This window comes from Puma concolor, chromosome B4, assembly GCF_028749965.1.
Source record: "Puma concolor isolate L17-30 chromosome B4, mPumCon1.1.hap2, whole genome shotgun sequence".
NCBI lineage: Eukaryota > Metazoa > Chordata > Mammalia > Carnivora > Felidae > Puma > Puma concolor.
In genome coordinates this window covers 44,949,781-44,966,329 of record NC_141673.1, presented here as the reverse complement: position 1 = coordinate 44,966,329, position 16,549 = coordinate 44,949,781, and positions in this window count along the sequence as shown.

Genomic DNA, 16,549 nt, shown 5'->3' with positions numbered 1-16,549 from the left:
TCATTTAGAATAGAAGGAGAGATAAAGGTCTTCCCAAACAAACAAAAACTGAAGGAATTTGTCACCACTAAACCAGCCCTACAAGAGATCCTAAGGGGGATCCTGTGAGACAAAGTACCAGAGACATCGCTACAAACATAAAACACACAGACATCACAATGACTCTAAACCCATATCTTTCTATAATAACACTGAATGTAAATGGATTAAATGTGCCAACCAAAAGACATAGGGTATCAGAATGGATAAAAATCAAGACCCATCTATTTCCTGTCTACAAGAGACTCATTTTAGACCTGAGGACACCTTTAGATTGAGAGTGAGGGGATGGAGAACTATTTATCATGCTACTGGAAACCAAAAGAAAGCTGGAGTAGCCATACTTATATCAGACAAATTAGACTTTAAATTAAAGGCTGTAACAAGAGATGAAGAAGGGCATTATATAATAATCACAGGGTCTATCCATCAGGAAGAGCTAACAATTATAAATGTCTACGCGCTGAATACGGGAGCCCCCAAATATATAAAACAATTACTCATAAACATAAGCAACCTTATTGATAAGAATGTGGTAATTGCAGGGGACTTTAACACTCCACTTACAGAAATGGACAGATCATCTAGACACACGGTCAATAAAGAAACAAGGGCCCTGAATGAGACATTGGATCAGATGGACTTGACAGATATATTTAGAACTCTGCATCCCAAAGCAAAAAGAATATACTTTCTTCTCGAGTGCACATGGAACATTATCCAAGATAGATCATATACTGGGTCACAAAACAGCCCTTCATAAGTATACAAGAATTGAAATTATACCATGCATACTTTCAGACCACAATGTTATGAAGCTTGAAATCAACCACAGGAAAAAGTCTGGAAAACCTCCAAAAGCATGGAGGTTAAAGAACACCCTACTAGGGGCGCCTGGGTGGCGCAGTCGGTTAAGCGTCCGACTTCAGCCAGGTCACGATCTCGCAGTCCAGGAGTTCGAGCCCCGCGTCGGGCTCTGGGCTGATGGCTCAGAGCCTGGAGCCTGCTTCCGATTCTGTGTCTCCCTCTCTCTCTGCCCCTCCCCCGTTCATGCTCTGTCTCTCTCTGTCCCAAAAATAAATAAACGTTGAAAAAAAAAATTTAAAAAAAGAACACCCTACTAAAGAATGAATGGGTCAACCAGGCAATTAGAGAAGAAATTAAAAAATATATGGAAACAAATGAAAATGAAAATACAACAATCCAAACGCTTTGGGATGCAGCAAAGGCAGTCCTGAAAGGAAAATACATTGCAATCCAGGCCTATCTCAGGAAACAAGAAAAATCCCCAATACAAAATCTAACAGCACACCTAAAGGAAATAGAAGCAGAACAGCAAAGGCAGCCTAAACCCAGCAGAGGAAGAGAAATAATAAAGATTAGAGCAGAAATAAACTATATAGAATCTTAAAAAAAAACTGTAGAGCAGATCAATGAAACCAAGAGTTGGTTTTTTGAAAAAAATAAACAAAATTGATAAACCTCAAGCCAGGCTTCTCAAAAAGAAAAGGGAGATGACCCAATAGATAAAATCATGAAGAAAATGGAATTATTACAACCAATCCCTCAGAAATACAAGCAATTATCAGGGAATACTGTGAAAAATTATATGCCAACAAACTGGACAACCTGGAAGAAATGGACAAATTCCTAAGCACCCACCCACTTCCAAAACTCAAACAGGAAGAAATAGAAAACTTGAACAGACCCATAACCAGAGAAAAAATTGAATCAGTTATCAAAAATCTCCCAACAAATAAGAGTCCAGGACAAGATGGCTTCCCTGGGGAATTCTACCAGACATTTAAAGCAGAAATAATAACTATCCTTCTCAAGCTGTTCCAAAAAAAATAGAAAGGGAAGGAAAACTTTCAGACTCATTCTATAAAGCCAGCATTACTTTGATTCCCAAACCAGAGACCCAGCAAAAAAAGAGAACTACAGGCCAATATCCCTGATGAATATGGATGCAAAAATTCTCAATAAGATAGAAGCAATCAAATTCAATAGCATATAAAAAGAATTATTCACCATGATCAAGTGGGATTCATTCCTGGGATGCAGGGCTGGTTCAACATTCGCAAATCAATCAACGTGATACATCACATTAATAAAAGAAAAGATTAAGAACAATATGATCCTGTCAATCGATGCAAAAAGGACTTTGACAAAATTCAGCACCGTTTCTTAATAAAAACCCTTGAGAAAGTCGGGATAGAAGGAACATACTTAAACATCATATAACCATTTATGAAAAGCCGACAGCTAACATCATCCTCAATAGGGAAAAACTGAGAGCTTTTTCCCTGAGATCAGGAACACGACAGGGATGCCCACTCTCACCGCTGTTGTTTAACGTAGTGTTGGAAGTTCTAGCATCAGCAATCAGACAACAAAAGTAAATCAAAGGCATCAAAATTGGCAAAGATGAAGTCAAGCTTTCGCTTTTTGCAAATGACATGATATTATACATGGAATATCCAATAGACTCCACCAAAAGTCTGCTAGAACTGATATATGAATTCAGCAAAGTTGCAGGATACAAAATCAATGCACAGAAATCAGTTGCATTCTTATACACTAACAATGAAGCAACAGAAAGACAAATAAAGAAACTGATCCCATTCACAATTGCACCAAGAAGCATAAAATACCTAGGGGTAAATCTAACCAAAGATGTACAAGATCTGTATGCTGAAAAGTATAGAAAGCTTATGAAGGAAATTGAAGAAGATATAAAGAAATGGAAAGACATTCCCTGCTCGTGGATTGGAAGAATAGATATTGTCAAAATGTCAATACTACCCAAAGCTATCTACACATTCAATGAAATCCCAATCAAAACTGCACCAGCATTCTTCTCGAAACTAGAACAAGCAATTCTAAAATTCATATGGAACCACAAAAGGCCCCGAATAGCCAAATTTTGAAGAAGACCAAAGCAGGAGGCATCACAATCCCAGACTTTAGCCTCTACTACAAAGCTGTCATCATCAAGACAGCATAGTATTGGCACAAAAACAGACACATAGACCAATGGAATAGAATGGAAACCCCAGAACTAGACCCATAAACATATGGCCAACTAATCTTTGACAAAGCAGGAAAGAACATCCAATGGAAAAAAGACAGTCTCTTTAACAAATGGTGCTGGGAGAACTGGACAGCAACATGCAGAAGGTTGAAACTAGACCACTTTCTCATACCATTCACAAACATAAACTCAAAATGGATAAAGGACCTGAATGTGAGACAGGAAACCATCAAAACCCTAGAGGAGAAAGCAGGAAAAGACCTCTCTGACCTCAGCCGAAGCAATCTCTTACTTGACACATCCCCAAAGGCAAGGGAATTAAAAGCAAAAATGAATTACTGGGACCTTATGAAGATAAAAAGTTTCTGCACAGCAAAGGAAACAACCAACAAAACTAAGAGGCAACCAACGGAATGGGAAAAGATATTTGCAAATGACATATCGGACAAAGGGCTAGTATCCACAATCTATAAAGAGCTCACCAAACTCCACACCCGAAAAACAAATAACCCAGTGAAGAAATGGGCAGAAAACATGAATAGCCACTTCTCTAAAGAAGACATCCGGATGGCCAACAGGCACATGAAAAGATGCTCAACATCACTCCTCATCAGGGAAATACACATCAAAACCACACTCAGATATCACCTCACGCCAGTCAGAGTGGCCAAAATGAACAAATCAGGAGACTATAGATGCTGGAGAGGATGTGGAGAAACGGGAACCCTCTTGCACTGTTGGCGGGAATGCAAATTGGTGCAGCCGCTCTGGAAAACAGTGTGGACGTTCCTCAGAAATTTAAAAATAGACCTACCCTATGACCCAGCAATAGCACTGCTAGGAATTTACCCAAGGGATACAGGAGTACTGATGCATAGGGGCACTTGTACCCCAATGTTTATAGCAGCACTCTCAACAATAGCCAAATTATGCAAAGAGCCTAAATGTCCATCAACTGATGAATGGATAAAGAAACTGTGGTTTATATACACAATGGAGTACTACGTGGCAATGAGAAAGAATGAAATATGGCCCTTTGTAGCAACGTGGATGGAACTGGAGAGTGTGATGCTAAGTGAAATAAGCCATACAGAGAAAGACAGATACCATATGTTTTCACTCTTATGTGGATCCTGAGAAACTTAACAGAAAACCATGGGGGAGGGGAAGGAAAAAAAAAAAAAAAGTTTAGAGTAGGACAGAGCCAAAGCATAAGAGACTCTTAAAAACTGAGAACAAACTGAAGGTTGATGGGGAGTGGGAGGGAGGGGAGGGTGGGTGCTGGGTATTGAGGAGGGCACCTTTTGGGATGAGCACTGGGTGTTTTATGGAAACCAATCTGACAATAAATTTCATATATTAAAAAAAATAATAAAAAATAAATAAAAAATAAATAAATTTCATCTATGATTTCCCTGGTTATAATTGAAGAAGCTTACTTATTTATTTTTTTATTTAAGAGTGAGAGAGTGCGAGTGGGGGAAAGGGGCAGAGGGAGAGAGAGAGAGAGAGAGAGAGAGAGAAAGAATCTTAAACAGACTCCACACTCAGCACAGAGCCTGATGCAGGAGTTGATCCCATGACCCTGGGATCATGACCTGAGCTAAAGTCAAGGGTCAGACACTCAACCATCTGAGCCACCCATGGTGTGCCCTGAGGAAGTTTATTATAAAGAACGTATTGCTTTGAAAGCTAAGACAATTTTAATTTTATGCTTCCATTTTAAAAAATATTTATAGGGGCGCCTGGGTGACTCAATTGGTTGAGCCTCCGACTTCAGCTCAGGTCATGATCTCGCAGCTCGTGAGTTCAAGCCCAGCAATGGCCTCTGTGCAGACAGCTCAGAGCCTAGAGCCTGCTGCAGATTCTGTGTCTCCCTCTCTCTCTGCCCCAACCCACTCACATTCTGTCTCTGTCTCTCTCAAAAATAATAAAAAATAATAAAAAATAATAAAAATAAAAAATATTTATAACTATAAATAATACAAACAAAACATCCACAAATTTTAAAATGTATTATTTAATTTTGTAAAGCTATTTTGAGTAATTCTAAAGTTTAGGGTCAACAAAAAAGAAATTTGGCCACTATCATCTGTAGTGAAATGGAAGAAGTGATCAAAAGAAATAAGTCCTCAGTATATAATCTACAGTATAGTGACAATAGTTAATACCACTGAATTAAAATATTTCAAAGTTACTAAGAGAGTAGATCTTAAAAGTTTTCATCACAGAAAAATAAGGTATAACTATATGAGATGATGAATGCTGACTTACTATGGTGATCATTTCCCAACATATAAATACATTGAATCATTATGTTATACACCTGAAACTAAATAATGTTATATGTCATTAGATCTCAATTAAAAAAATAAATGTGGCATTTCTTTGTCTACTGTTACCAGAATATTGTATATGCCTCATGTACAAAAGCATGTATGACTTTTAGCCAATAGTATTTTAATACTTAAAGTGACTTCTATAGTTATGTTCCATAATATTTTCTTCAATATAAATGGAAAAAAGTTATGACTTTTTAATATAAGAGAAAATGATGCATGGTTTCTCTTTATTCTATGACAACTACAAGGATGGTAATGAAGAACTTTCCCCAAAATGGTTAAACTGTATTTAATTGCATGTGGTTAAGGTAATAGTTAATAAAATGTATATCAGTAAATCCTTAACAATCCATTGACCCATTTTCTGGCCTCTTATTCTTATATTTTCTAAAAGGTTTAGAAAATATAATCATCATAATGATAGGAAAAAGAAAACCTTATCTAACTTGATAAATGTCATAAACTGAGTTCCTTTTAATAATAAAACAGAGGCGCCTGGGTGGCTCAGTTGTTTAAGCATCCGACTTCAGCTCAGGTCATGATCTCACAGTTTGTGAGTTTGAGCCCTGTGTCAGGCTCTCTCAGAGCCTTGAGCCTGCTTCAGATTCTGTGTCTCATTCTCTCTCTGCCCCTCCCCCACTTGTGCTCTGTCTCTGTCTCTCAAAAATAAGTAAATGTAAAAAAAAAAAATTTTAAATAATAAAACTTAAATTTACAAACTTAAAATGTGTCTTGATGGTTTGTGTGATTTCTTAAAATTGTTTGTACACAGTTTTTCTTGGATAAATTTTAATCAGCACACTTTCCATCCACAGTAATTTGTAATATGTCATTCTAATTAACAAGAGAGGATATACACTGTGAATTATATCTATGTTAAATAGATGTGCATGTTAAGTTGAGTGTCACACATAAAAATGAATGATGAGCAGCTCAGTCTTCTCAGTACTGTCAGAATTACTCAGTATTTTAGCACTTTGAAAGCCTCATTTAACCACCATCTGTGCATTGTGTGGTTTATACACCTTTTACTTCTTCCTGAAAAGTTTGGGATTTCTTTCTCATTGCCTGTCATAACCAATCACTGACCAATGGAGTGTGATATACATCGATTCTGGTGGAAAGATTGTCTTAAGTTAGCTCCACTTCAGACATCCATTGTCTTACTGAACACCGAACTTATTTTACTTGGCCAAGGGAAGTCTGGACCCAGCAAAGTTCAAAAAGGTGAGACTAAGTGCAATGGTGAATGATGGCAAATCAGAATGAGACTACTCTGAACTATCTTAATTTTCTCAGGTGACTTGTTTGAGGAGCCATTGAATAAAACTGGCAATATCCTAGAGGTGAGGGTTTTAGAAGGGCAGCATAGGAATTTTAAGTTCTGAATAGCAGAGAACATTTCCCTTCTCTTTCCCTTCCTCATTTTATTAATATTAAGTAATCATATAAATGAAAAGTTTTTCTTTAATTTTTTCACATTTATTCATTTTTGAGAGAGAGAGACAGACAGACAGAGCATGAGTCGGGGAGGGGCAGAGAGAGAGGGAGACACAGAATCTGAAGCAGGCTCCAGGCTCTGAGCTGTCAGCACAGAGCCCAATGCGGGGCTCAAACTCACAGACTGTCACATCATGACCTAAGCCGAAGTCGGACGCTTAACCAACTGAGCCACCCAGGCACCCCAAATGAAAAGTTTTTTTTAAACACTTTGTTTTATTCAATTCCTATAACATCCTTTGGATTACATAAGCCTGATACCATTACTCTGCTGGTATATATAATAAAATCAAGGCACAGAGAGAGCATTATATATATTTCAAGATTATAGTCTCAAAGTGAACTATATGTGTATGTGTGGTATAGGCCATCACTTCCCACTCATTTGCCCACAGTAGATGTCACTATGAGTCATGATATAATTCATAAATTGCGATTTCTAGAAAAAGGAAAATCTAGCCCAGTGAACTAGCATGCCAGCAATTTTCTTCTAAGGGAAGACTGGGAAGCTGATGAAAATCTTTGATTTTAATCTATTATACTCTTTCTTGCAGAATTCCAAGATACCATAACCTGGAGATTAATTTTCCAGCCAATTGTCTGCTGAAAATATCGTATCTTCTCCCCTTCATCTCAACACTTACATCTCTCTTTCTTCTTTCCCACCCCCAACCTTGTTTTCTTTTGCATTGTAGAGAATTAGCTAATATTGTTTTTATCTTCTATTCTCCAAATCTTTCAAGATTGTTTTATTATAAATGGGGCAACTTTAAGAACTGAATGTTCTATGAATGTTTGAGATCAAATTGAACTAATTAAAAGTGACAAATATTTCCAAACCATTTAAAGTACCTATTATACCTCCCAAATTATAAAGCTTAGGATACGGTCCTGATTCTCCAAAACATTAATGTTATATGACTACACACACACACACACATTACTATAATTACATTTACTTATCTAGTAAAAGCAGGATAATATAAGCATATTCCTGTCTCTAGACAGAATAATGGAGTGACTCATGAGATAACATTATTTGCACTTTTAGAAGAAAGCAGTGTAATCACCAACCTGACTTAGTAGTCTCTAGTCTGCTTTAATAATTTTAATACTTGCTTTTTAGTGCTTTCAAAAATAGAATTTTTATTAGATTTTTTATTATTAGTAACAATTCATGTAAAGTCTGAAGAGAAATTATTTTTAAGTAACTATTATTTTCTTTGTTACCTATATCAGATTTTTTTATAGTCTAGACATCAAGCAAATCTTGGATTTATTACAGATTTCTCTAAGCAATTACATAGTATTTTTATTTATTATTTATTATTTTTTTTTAAATTTTTTTTTCAACGTTTATTTATTTTTGGGACAGAGAGAGACAGAGCATGAACGGGGGAGGGGCAGAGAGAGAGGGAGACACAGAATCGGAAACAGGCTCCAGGCTCTGAGCCATCAGCCCAGAGCCTGACGCGGGGCTCGAACCCGCGGACCGCGAGATCGTGACCTGGCTGAAGTCGGACGCTTAACTGACTGCGCCACCCAGGCGCCCCCATAGTATTTTTAAATCAATGATAATGATGCTTTAAATTTTACTAAGCAGTTAACAGTTTGCGCCTATTATGCTCTCACTTACCCCCATGACTTTTTGGTTATTCAATATTAAGAGATGCCACAAGATTCTTAATTTCCTCATTTAGTTTAGGAGTGGTTCAGGTCTGATTTTTCCTTCTTTCTTTCATGAACTCTTATGTTTTATACCAAATGGTGGGATCATATAATCCTTTAGAACTCATTCTTCTGTATTTTTCTTACCTGTCTTAGGTTTTTTGAAAAAGTAGTATATACTCAATCACTCTAATTCTTAATTTTGTGTTAATTTCTCAATGTACTATGATTGGAGTAGTTTTGCCTTATTTCATTGAATCTGTTTTAACTTAATTTCCAGAGAGCCTCCTTATATATCAAACCAAATAGATGTCATTCAGTTTCAAACTTTCTTCCTATTTTTCCTTTTGTAACTTGAAAATGTATCTATTATTTCTTTATTAAAATCCTACTCATTTTGTGTCAAATATACAACTGGTAGATACCCAAATTTCTACATGAAACTCACAGCTTAATGTTTCCCCCTAGATGTCCTGATGGCTGAACTCCAATATATACCACATTTATCACTTTACAATCCCCAACCAGTTTTCTCCTTATCTTGGTTTCTACTAGTGGTACAGCTATCAGTCCAGTGGCCCAGATGGAGGCCATCCATATCTTTTACCCATCGGCTATATCCAGTTAGTTACTAAGTACTATAAATCCTCTAAAGAGAGCTTTGATACTCTTTTTAATCCATTTTATTTGTTCCTTCAAGAAATACGAATTAATTACTACTATGTTCCAGCTATTTCTGTAAGAGTTGTCAATATTAGTGAGAAAAATAGGCAAGTCCTGATAGTGATGAAACTTTCAATACAAGAAGGTAGAAAAATAATAAACAAATGGACAAATCAATGAATTGTTTCAATTATCTATTGTTGCTGAACAATAGATACATTTTAGTGACTTTATAACTAGTTCATTTTACTCACAACTGTGAGGTCAGGGATTCAGGCAGTGGTGCCTTTTCTTTGCTGCATGATGTTTGCAGCATCAGCTGACGTAGCTCAAACAACTAGAGAGATTTTAGATAGCTCAACTGGGTCAATTTTCTAGGGCCTCAAATATCCACTTGGCATTTGATCGTGCTGAAATGTCTAAAACGGCTTCTTCACTGGTACCTGGGCTGGCCTGCATCACTCTCTTTACACGGACACCTTCCACTATCTCAGAGCAAAGTGGCCGGAAGGCAGTCGGATTTCTTCCATGATGGTAATTTTCTAAGAGTAGTAAAATGGAAACTATTGGTCCTCTTATTAAATGATGGGGCCAGAATTGAAATAGCATTACTTTTGCCATATTGTATTGGTTGAAAGCATTCACAGGCTTGCCCAATAGTATATGGGGACATTTCTGGTTTATTCTGGGAGACAAATGCTCCCACCAGAAACATTCAGAATTCTCTGGACTTCCCTTAAATCCTGCTTTGGTAATCTTTTTTTTTTTTTTTTCCTAATGTTTAATTTTGAGAGAGAGAGAGAGAGAGAGAGAGAGAGAGCACGCACACATGCACATGCATGTGTGTGCTTGAGCTGGGTTGGGGCAGAGAGAGAGGGAGACACAGAATCTGAAGCAGGCTCCAGGCTCTGAGCTGACAGCACAGAGCCCTACATGGGGCTCACACTCAAGAACTGTGAGATCATGACCTGAGTTGAATGCTTAACCAACTGAGCCACCTAGGAGCCCATGCTTCGGTGATCTTGAAGCTGAATGAGGTGGTTGACTAGGAGCACTGCTTTTGTCTGAACTTGCTTTCCTTTCTTCCTCCTTCTTTTTTTTCATTAGCTCAATAGCCTCATAATGAATCTCCTTGCCTCTAGCAATATTTTCTTTCCCTCTATACTACACATTTCAGACAGAGAAATCTTTCAAATTGAAAATATTTCTCATCAGTTTTTGTTTAAAACCACTCAGTGCTTCTCCAAAACTTTTTTGATAATGGTTGAATTTCTGAGCTCTCATTGCTTTCCCCATGAAGTATTCTATATTCTAGATCTCTGATCAAACACAGGCTATGTTTTCATCACAGTTTTCTGGATGTGTCATGTTTACTTCAGTACTTCTTAATTCTTTTTTCCTGACTGTCATTCCTAAATAGCTTCTCCATCCTTGTGGTGCCATTAGATATCATAAAGCATTTTTTCTTGCAAATTATAAATGGTATCTCTTCCTCTTTGGTGAATAATGCCAGCACAAGGACGTACAACTTGCCAGAGCATGTGCCAATTTCGACCATATGGTAATATGTCAACATTGCCAGATACCCTTGTGTGGCGATTAATACTTACCAATGTACATGGAGGCACAGCTCTGATATCCTGATGCTGGCTTTGAGTTCACACTCACTCTTGATAACCTGTATGAGTTATCACCTTTGGAAAATACCCCCCGACACGTCTTGGGAAGAAATGATACATCTCTCTTTGTAGCTACTATTGTACCTGCATATATATACTCTTACTCAAACACTTAGTCACACTGTGTTGTTACTTGCTTACATGTAAACACCTATTTTAGAAAGGCAGATTTTTTAAAAATAAAATTTTTAAGTGTTTTTATTTAGTTTTGAGAGATAGAGCTCAAGCAGAGGGAGGGCAGAGAGAGAGGGAGACACAGAATCTGAAGCAGGCTGCAGGCTCTGAGCTGTCAGTACAGAGCCCGACGTTGGGCTCAAACTCATGAACCACGAGATCATGAACTGAGCCGAAGTTGGACACTCAATTGACTGAGTCACCCAGGCACCCCATAGGAAGGCAGATTTTCTTTCCTTTCCTTCTTTCCTCCTTTTCTTCTTGAGAGACTCCTTTTTCAGTTCTGTAGCCCTAAGGCCTGGTGATACTTTTGGAATCTGGTTATCATTGTAATAGCAAACATTAATATCACTTTCAATGTGCTAAATGCCCTACTAATGCTGTGCATATTTTACCTCACTTAACACACAAAATGTTATGAGGAATATGATAACCTTATTTTACAGATAAACAAAGTTAGGTCACTTGCTTATATTACCATTGTAAATATTTTAAAAACCGGCTCTTAGACATCAGTGTTTACAAACACAAGCACACTTGTGTGTGTGTGTGTGTGTGTGTGTGTGTATAACACATAAATATATGTGTGTTTACACATATAAATATGCATACATATCTATATATTAAATATTTATGTATTATAAAACATATACACACATAAATATTTGTTATATACTTATATATACATATGTATATACAAAGTGTATATTTACATATTATATGTAATTAAATATAGAACTTATAAATATGTGTGTGCAAATTTAAACTAAAAAGTAATTGCAATGATTGTTTAAAACATGAAAAAGGGATTTTTAGGGAACAGTATTTTCCCAGTGCTAATGTTTACAATTGGAAGCGCACAGTGATGAAAGGAAGACCAAATTTGTTAGTTTTATATTGCTGCCTTTGAGGTCTCTAAGGACAATGGGCTCCACCTACTTCGTGTATCTAAAGCAATCACTCCCACTGTAACACACCTCGGACCCCTCAGCAGCTGGCTCTACCCAAAGTAAGGGATTACCTTTTCTGAATTCTCAAATCATTGCTAGGCCAAGTCATGTTTCCAAAGGGCTACATCAATGTAGAGATGCCACCTCCCCCCCACCCTTTTCTTTAATTGCACAGTTATCTTATGAGTTAGAGGTAACTCAGAATTCTAGGCAGGAATGATAGAAGTGAAAAGGCACTTTGGCATGAAAGACGATGACATTCAGAAAACTGGTATTAGGGCTAAGTGCTGAGTGAGGAGAGAGTGAACAGAGAAGGAGGTCATGTCAGAATATCAAAAGCTTAGAGTACTAATCAATGCAAATGTAAGGAACTGGAAATTAATTCTATTTTCTTTGGGGGGATAACTGAAAGTCATTAATTGAAATTTTCAATATGGAAATATCTTTCTGGCCACAGTGTGGAAGATAGAAGGGTAGAGAGTAAAAGTGGAGGCAGGGATCATTAGGAACCTTTTGAAATCTTAAAGAAAAAATAATGGCTCTGAACTAGAACAGCATTACTGGTAATTGTACACCTTCCACGGCTGCAAAACCAATGCAGCAGCAGCTGAGAAGTGACAGAAGTCAATATTTCTGGTGAGAACCCTGAGGTCCCAGATTCTCTGGGAACTGTCTCCTGTAGGGACTTCTGTTCCTCCGATACCTCACATGAAACTGAACCATGAGATAAAGTATGTTATGTGAATTCATTGCCGTTTTCAGGCCAGATGAAAAAAAAACTTCAAAAATTAAAAACAGATTAATTGTTTTGAACAATTGAAACTGAACAGCTCAAGTCTTCAAAGTACATGTCATCAGATTATGTTGTATATAAGCCCTCAGTGTTGCAATTATTTATCACCCAATAGCTACTGCCTGTCATTTATATCACCCTCTCTCAGCCACTACTCCTGACAGCATCCTTGATGATTCCTTGCATTATAGATGTTGCATTATGATCCAGTTGACTTGTTTGCTTCAAATAACTTTGTCTTTCAGTCCATTCCGTTAGCTACCACATCCGTGCTATCAAATCTGGCATTAGCAATAATTGTACACCTTTTGTAAGTCTCACTTTCAAGTATTCCAATCTTTGGGCACTGCTTCTTATAATTCCAGTTTAGTATTTCTTAAACCTGTAATCCAATAGTTCCTTAACCCTAATAGTGTCTCTTATCCACTGATATCCCTCATTTTCACATCCATTAGCTGCTTCATGTTCTCATTTGCCTTTTTAGCCAATTGATTTCAGTTTGCATCATTAAAATCACTTCATCGCATGTGCCTCAATTCTCTTTTCTCTTTTCTTATCATTCTTTCCAAGAACAACCTCAGATATTGTTAAATATAGGATTTGCATCTACCACCTCTTCTCCCAACCAGCTAAAAATGGCTTGAGAAAACTTTTAAGCGAAATATACACTGGCCTCACTTTAAATGTGTTACCACAAACCGCAGGTGATTCCTTTTAAGGTCCTGGCAATCCTGCAGCATTTCCCAAGGCAATTTACGCTCTTACTCTCTGAGAGGAATATTTCACACCTACTCTTCACTGTATTCTTATTTTACTTGCTTCTAATTTCCTTGAGAAATGTAAGTGTTCTGAAAGGAACTTATTCTCAACATCCAGAGCTACTATCCTACTATTTCTGTATCCATATATATTCATCTTATGGTAACGGATGAATTGACTTTACTCCCATTTAAGGCTAAAATCACTGAATGTACACCAGAACCTGTGGCCTGCTGAATTTGAGCAAGAAATAAACTTGAAATTTGATAGCTCTTGAAATTGAGGGTTGTTTCTATAACAAAACCTGAGTTATTCAGACTAACTCATGAATATGAAAATACCATTATATTATTTTCCTATTGCTGCATAACAAATTACTACAATTTAGCAGCATAAATCAGCACACATGCACTATCTCACCATTTCTGTGGCTCAGGTGTCCAGGCACAGCTTAGCCGGGTCCTCTGCTTGGTGTGTCCCAAAGTCTGTAAATGAGGTTTTTTCAGGTTATACCTTCATCTGGAGATTTGACTGGGAAATAATCCACTGGAAAGTTTCTTTGAGTTGTTGGTAGAATTTGTTTCCTTACAGCGGCGTCACTATGGACCCCGACTTAGTGCTGCCTGTTGCCTGAAGTTCTCTCTTGGATCCTTGAGGCTGCACACAATCACTTGAAGATAAACTTCTCCAACAGAATCCCTCACCACAAGGAGAGTCTGGCTTCTTTTAAGGGCTTTCACCTGATTGAGTCCTTTGAAGGGCTTTCACCTCATCAAGTCTTTTCTTTAAGGGTTTCCACCTGACTGACTAACACCATGCAGGAGCTCCATCTCTTGATTAGTTCACAATAAACCTGGACCTTAATTATTTACACAGAATCCCTTTACGTTTGCCATGTTCTATTGATTAGTAGTTAATCCCCTGCACTCAATAATACCCAGTTTTGAAGTCCAAAATCCAAAATTATCCTTGACACCTATGAACACTATACCATACTTAATTTTTTCCATTGAGTTTACTAATGAAAACTGTTTAACTTTGTCACTTTTTCTCTATGTTTGATTCTCATCAGTGTAATCCGATCCCAGTTACTAAAATATTTAAATTATACTCTGAAAATCTCTAACAGCATTGTATATCTTTACCTAATCATATTTTTGTCTACGTATTTTGTATTTAATTGATTATATTAGGCAGAATTCTAAGATGGTCTTTACGATTCCTGTAAAGATTCTTGTGTTACAAGGCTGGATATGACACTAAACTAAACAGAGCAGAAGCTTGAGGGGCTTGATATTCAAGCTTGAGATTTTTTTTCTTTCTTTCTTTCTTTCTTTCTTTCTTTCTTTCTTTCTTTCTTTCTTTCTTTCTTTCTTTCTTTCTCTTTCTTTTTTTCTTTTTTCTTCTTTCTTTCTCTTTCTTTCTCTTTCTTTCTTTCTTTTTCTTCTTTCTTTCTTTCTCTTTCTTTCTTTCTTTTTTCTTCTTTCTTTCTCTTTCTTTCTTTTTCTTTCCTTCTCTCTCTCTCTTCCTTCCTTCCCCCCTCCCTCCTTCCCTTCCTTCCATTTTTCCTTCCTTCCATAACAAAAGATTTGGAAATTGATTATCTGGTATTCCAATGGTTTGACGCACATAGAGTTTTGCAATTACATTGGATTATGGCAAGCCAATAAAGTTCAGAGTCATCAAAGCTCAAGCAAGTAGCATGGAGTGGGCAAAGAGCCAGACTAGCCAATCTTATGTGGGCAAGAATAATGGTTGTCAAGGTAAGATAAATACACAAGCAACTGCAGCATGAAGGATACCTCTATGTGACCTGCTTTTACAAAGTCTGTCGGTTTTCATTAATAACTTCAGAGTATTTTCTAGTGCCCCAGTCCTTATAAGGAGATGTCTTTTCAAGAATATATAACATGTAACTTAATCAAATGTTCACTTATGCCAGACAGCACACACAAAGGACCTTTACTTATAATAATTCTTATTTTCTTTACCTGGACCACAAATGCACCGAAGTAGATTAATTATTAGTTAATGGCAAACTACAAACATGGCCCATATATGCCCTCTTTTATTTGGACTTATTCTATAGCCCTATGATTCTGCAGTTTTTCTACTCTATTTCAGACAGGGTGGGTAAATTTAATTCTGAGTTGATGGGTTAGCCAGTCAAGTGTTTCCAAATTCATAAACTGCATTTTCTAAAATAGCATTTGCCAATGACAAAGCTGATATGTTAATTTCATCTGTCTTCTTTCTGCATCCATCTCTTAATTAGTTCCTAACTCATGAAGAAAAGAGGAGTTTTATACAGGTATCTCTCAAACTCCATATATAACAAATTGCTTTTGATTGCACCTTGGGATATTGGTGCTTATTTTTTAATTAGGGTGGTCATATAATTTACCATCCAAACATGAATGTTTAGAATGAAAGGGAGCATTAGCGATAATTAGCCATCCTCTTTAGTAACTATGGAATACTGCATCAATTAGTTTTGCAAGATATAGTGACTTGAAAGAGCTATAATGTATTATCTCATTTTCTGTGGTTTTGCTGGATAGCTTTTCCAGCTTCATCAGTTTTTCTAGTCTGGGAAAACTAGGCTGAATGATGTAAGGTGGGCACACGTATGTCTAATAGACGTGGGTAGGCCTCCTATGGGTTGGCATCCCTCTGCTCAAAGTGGTCTCATATTCGCCAGCAGGTTAAGCCCAGGTATCACATGGCATCCCCAGGTTTCAAATGAAGAGCACAGGAGGACAAATCCCTAAGTATAAACATTTTTCGAGTCTGCTTTCCCAGATCTCACTGGCCAAAACTAGTCATATGAACCAAACCCAGAGTTCATATGGAAAGGGACTATTCGAGGAAATGGATAGGGGAAGACAAAATAAATGAAGACCACTACAAAAACAATCTAGTACCACTATCCTTAATTGCTCTTCTGG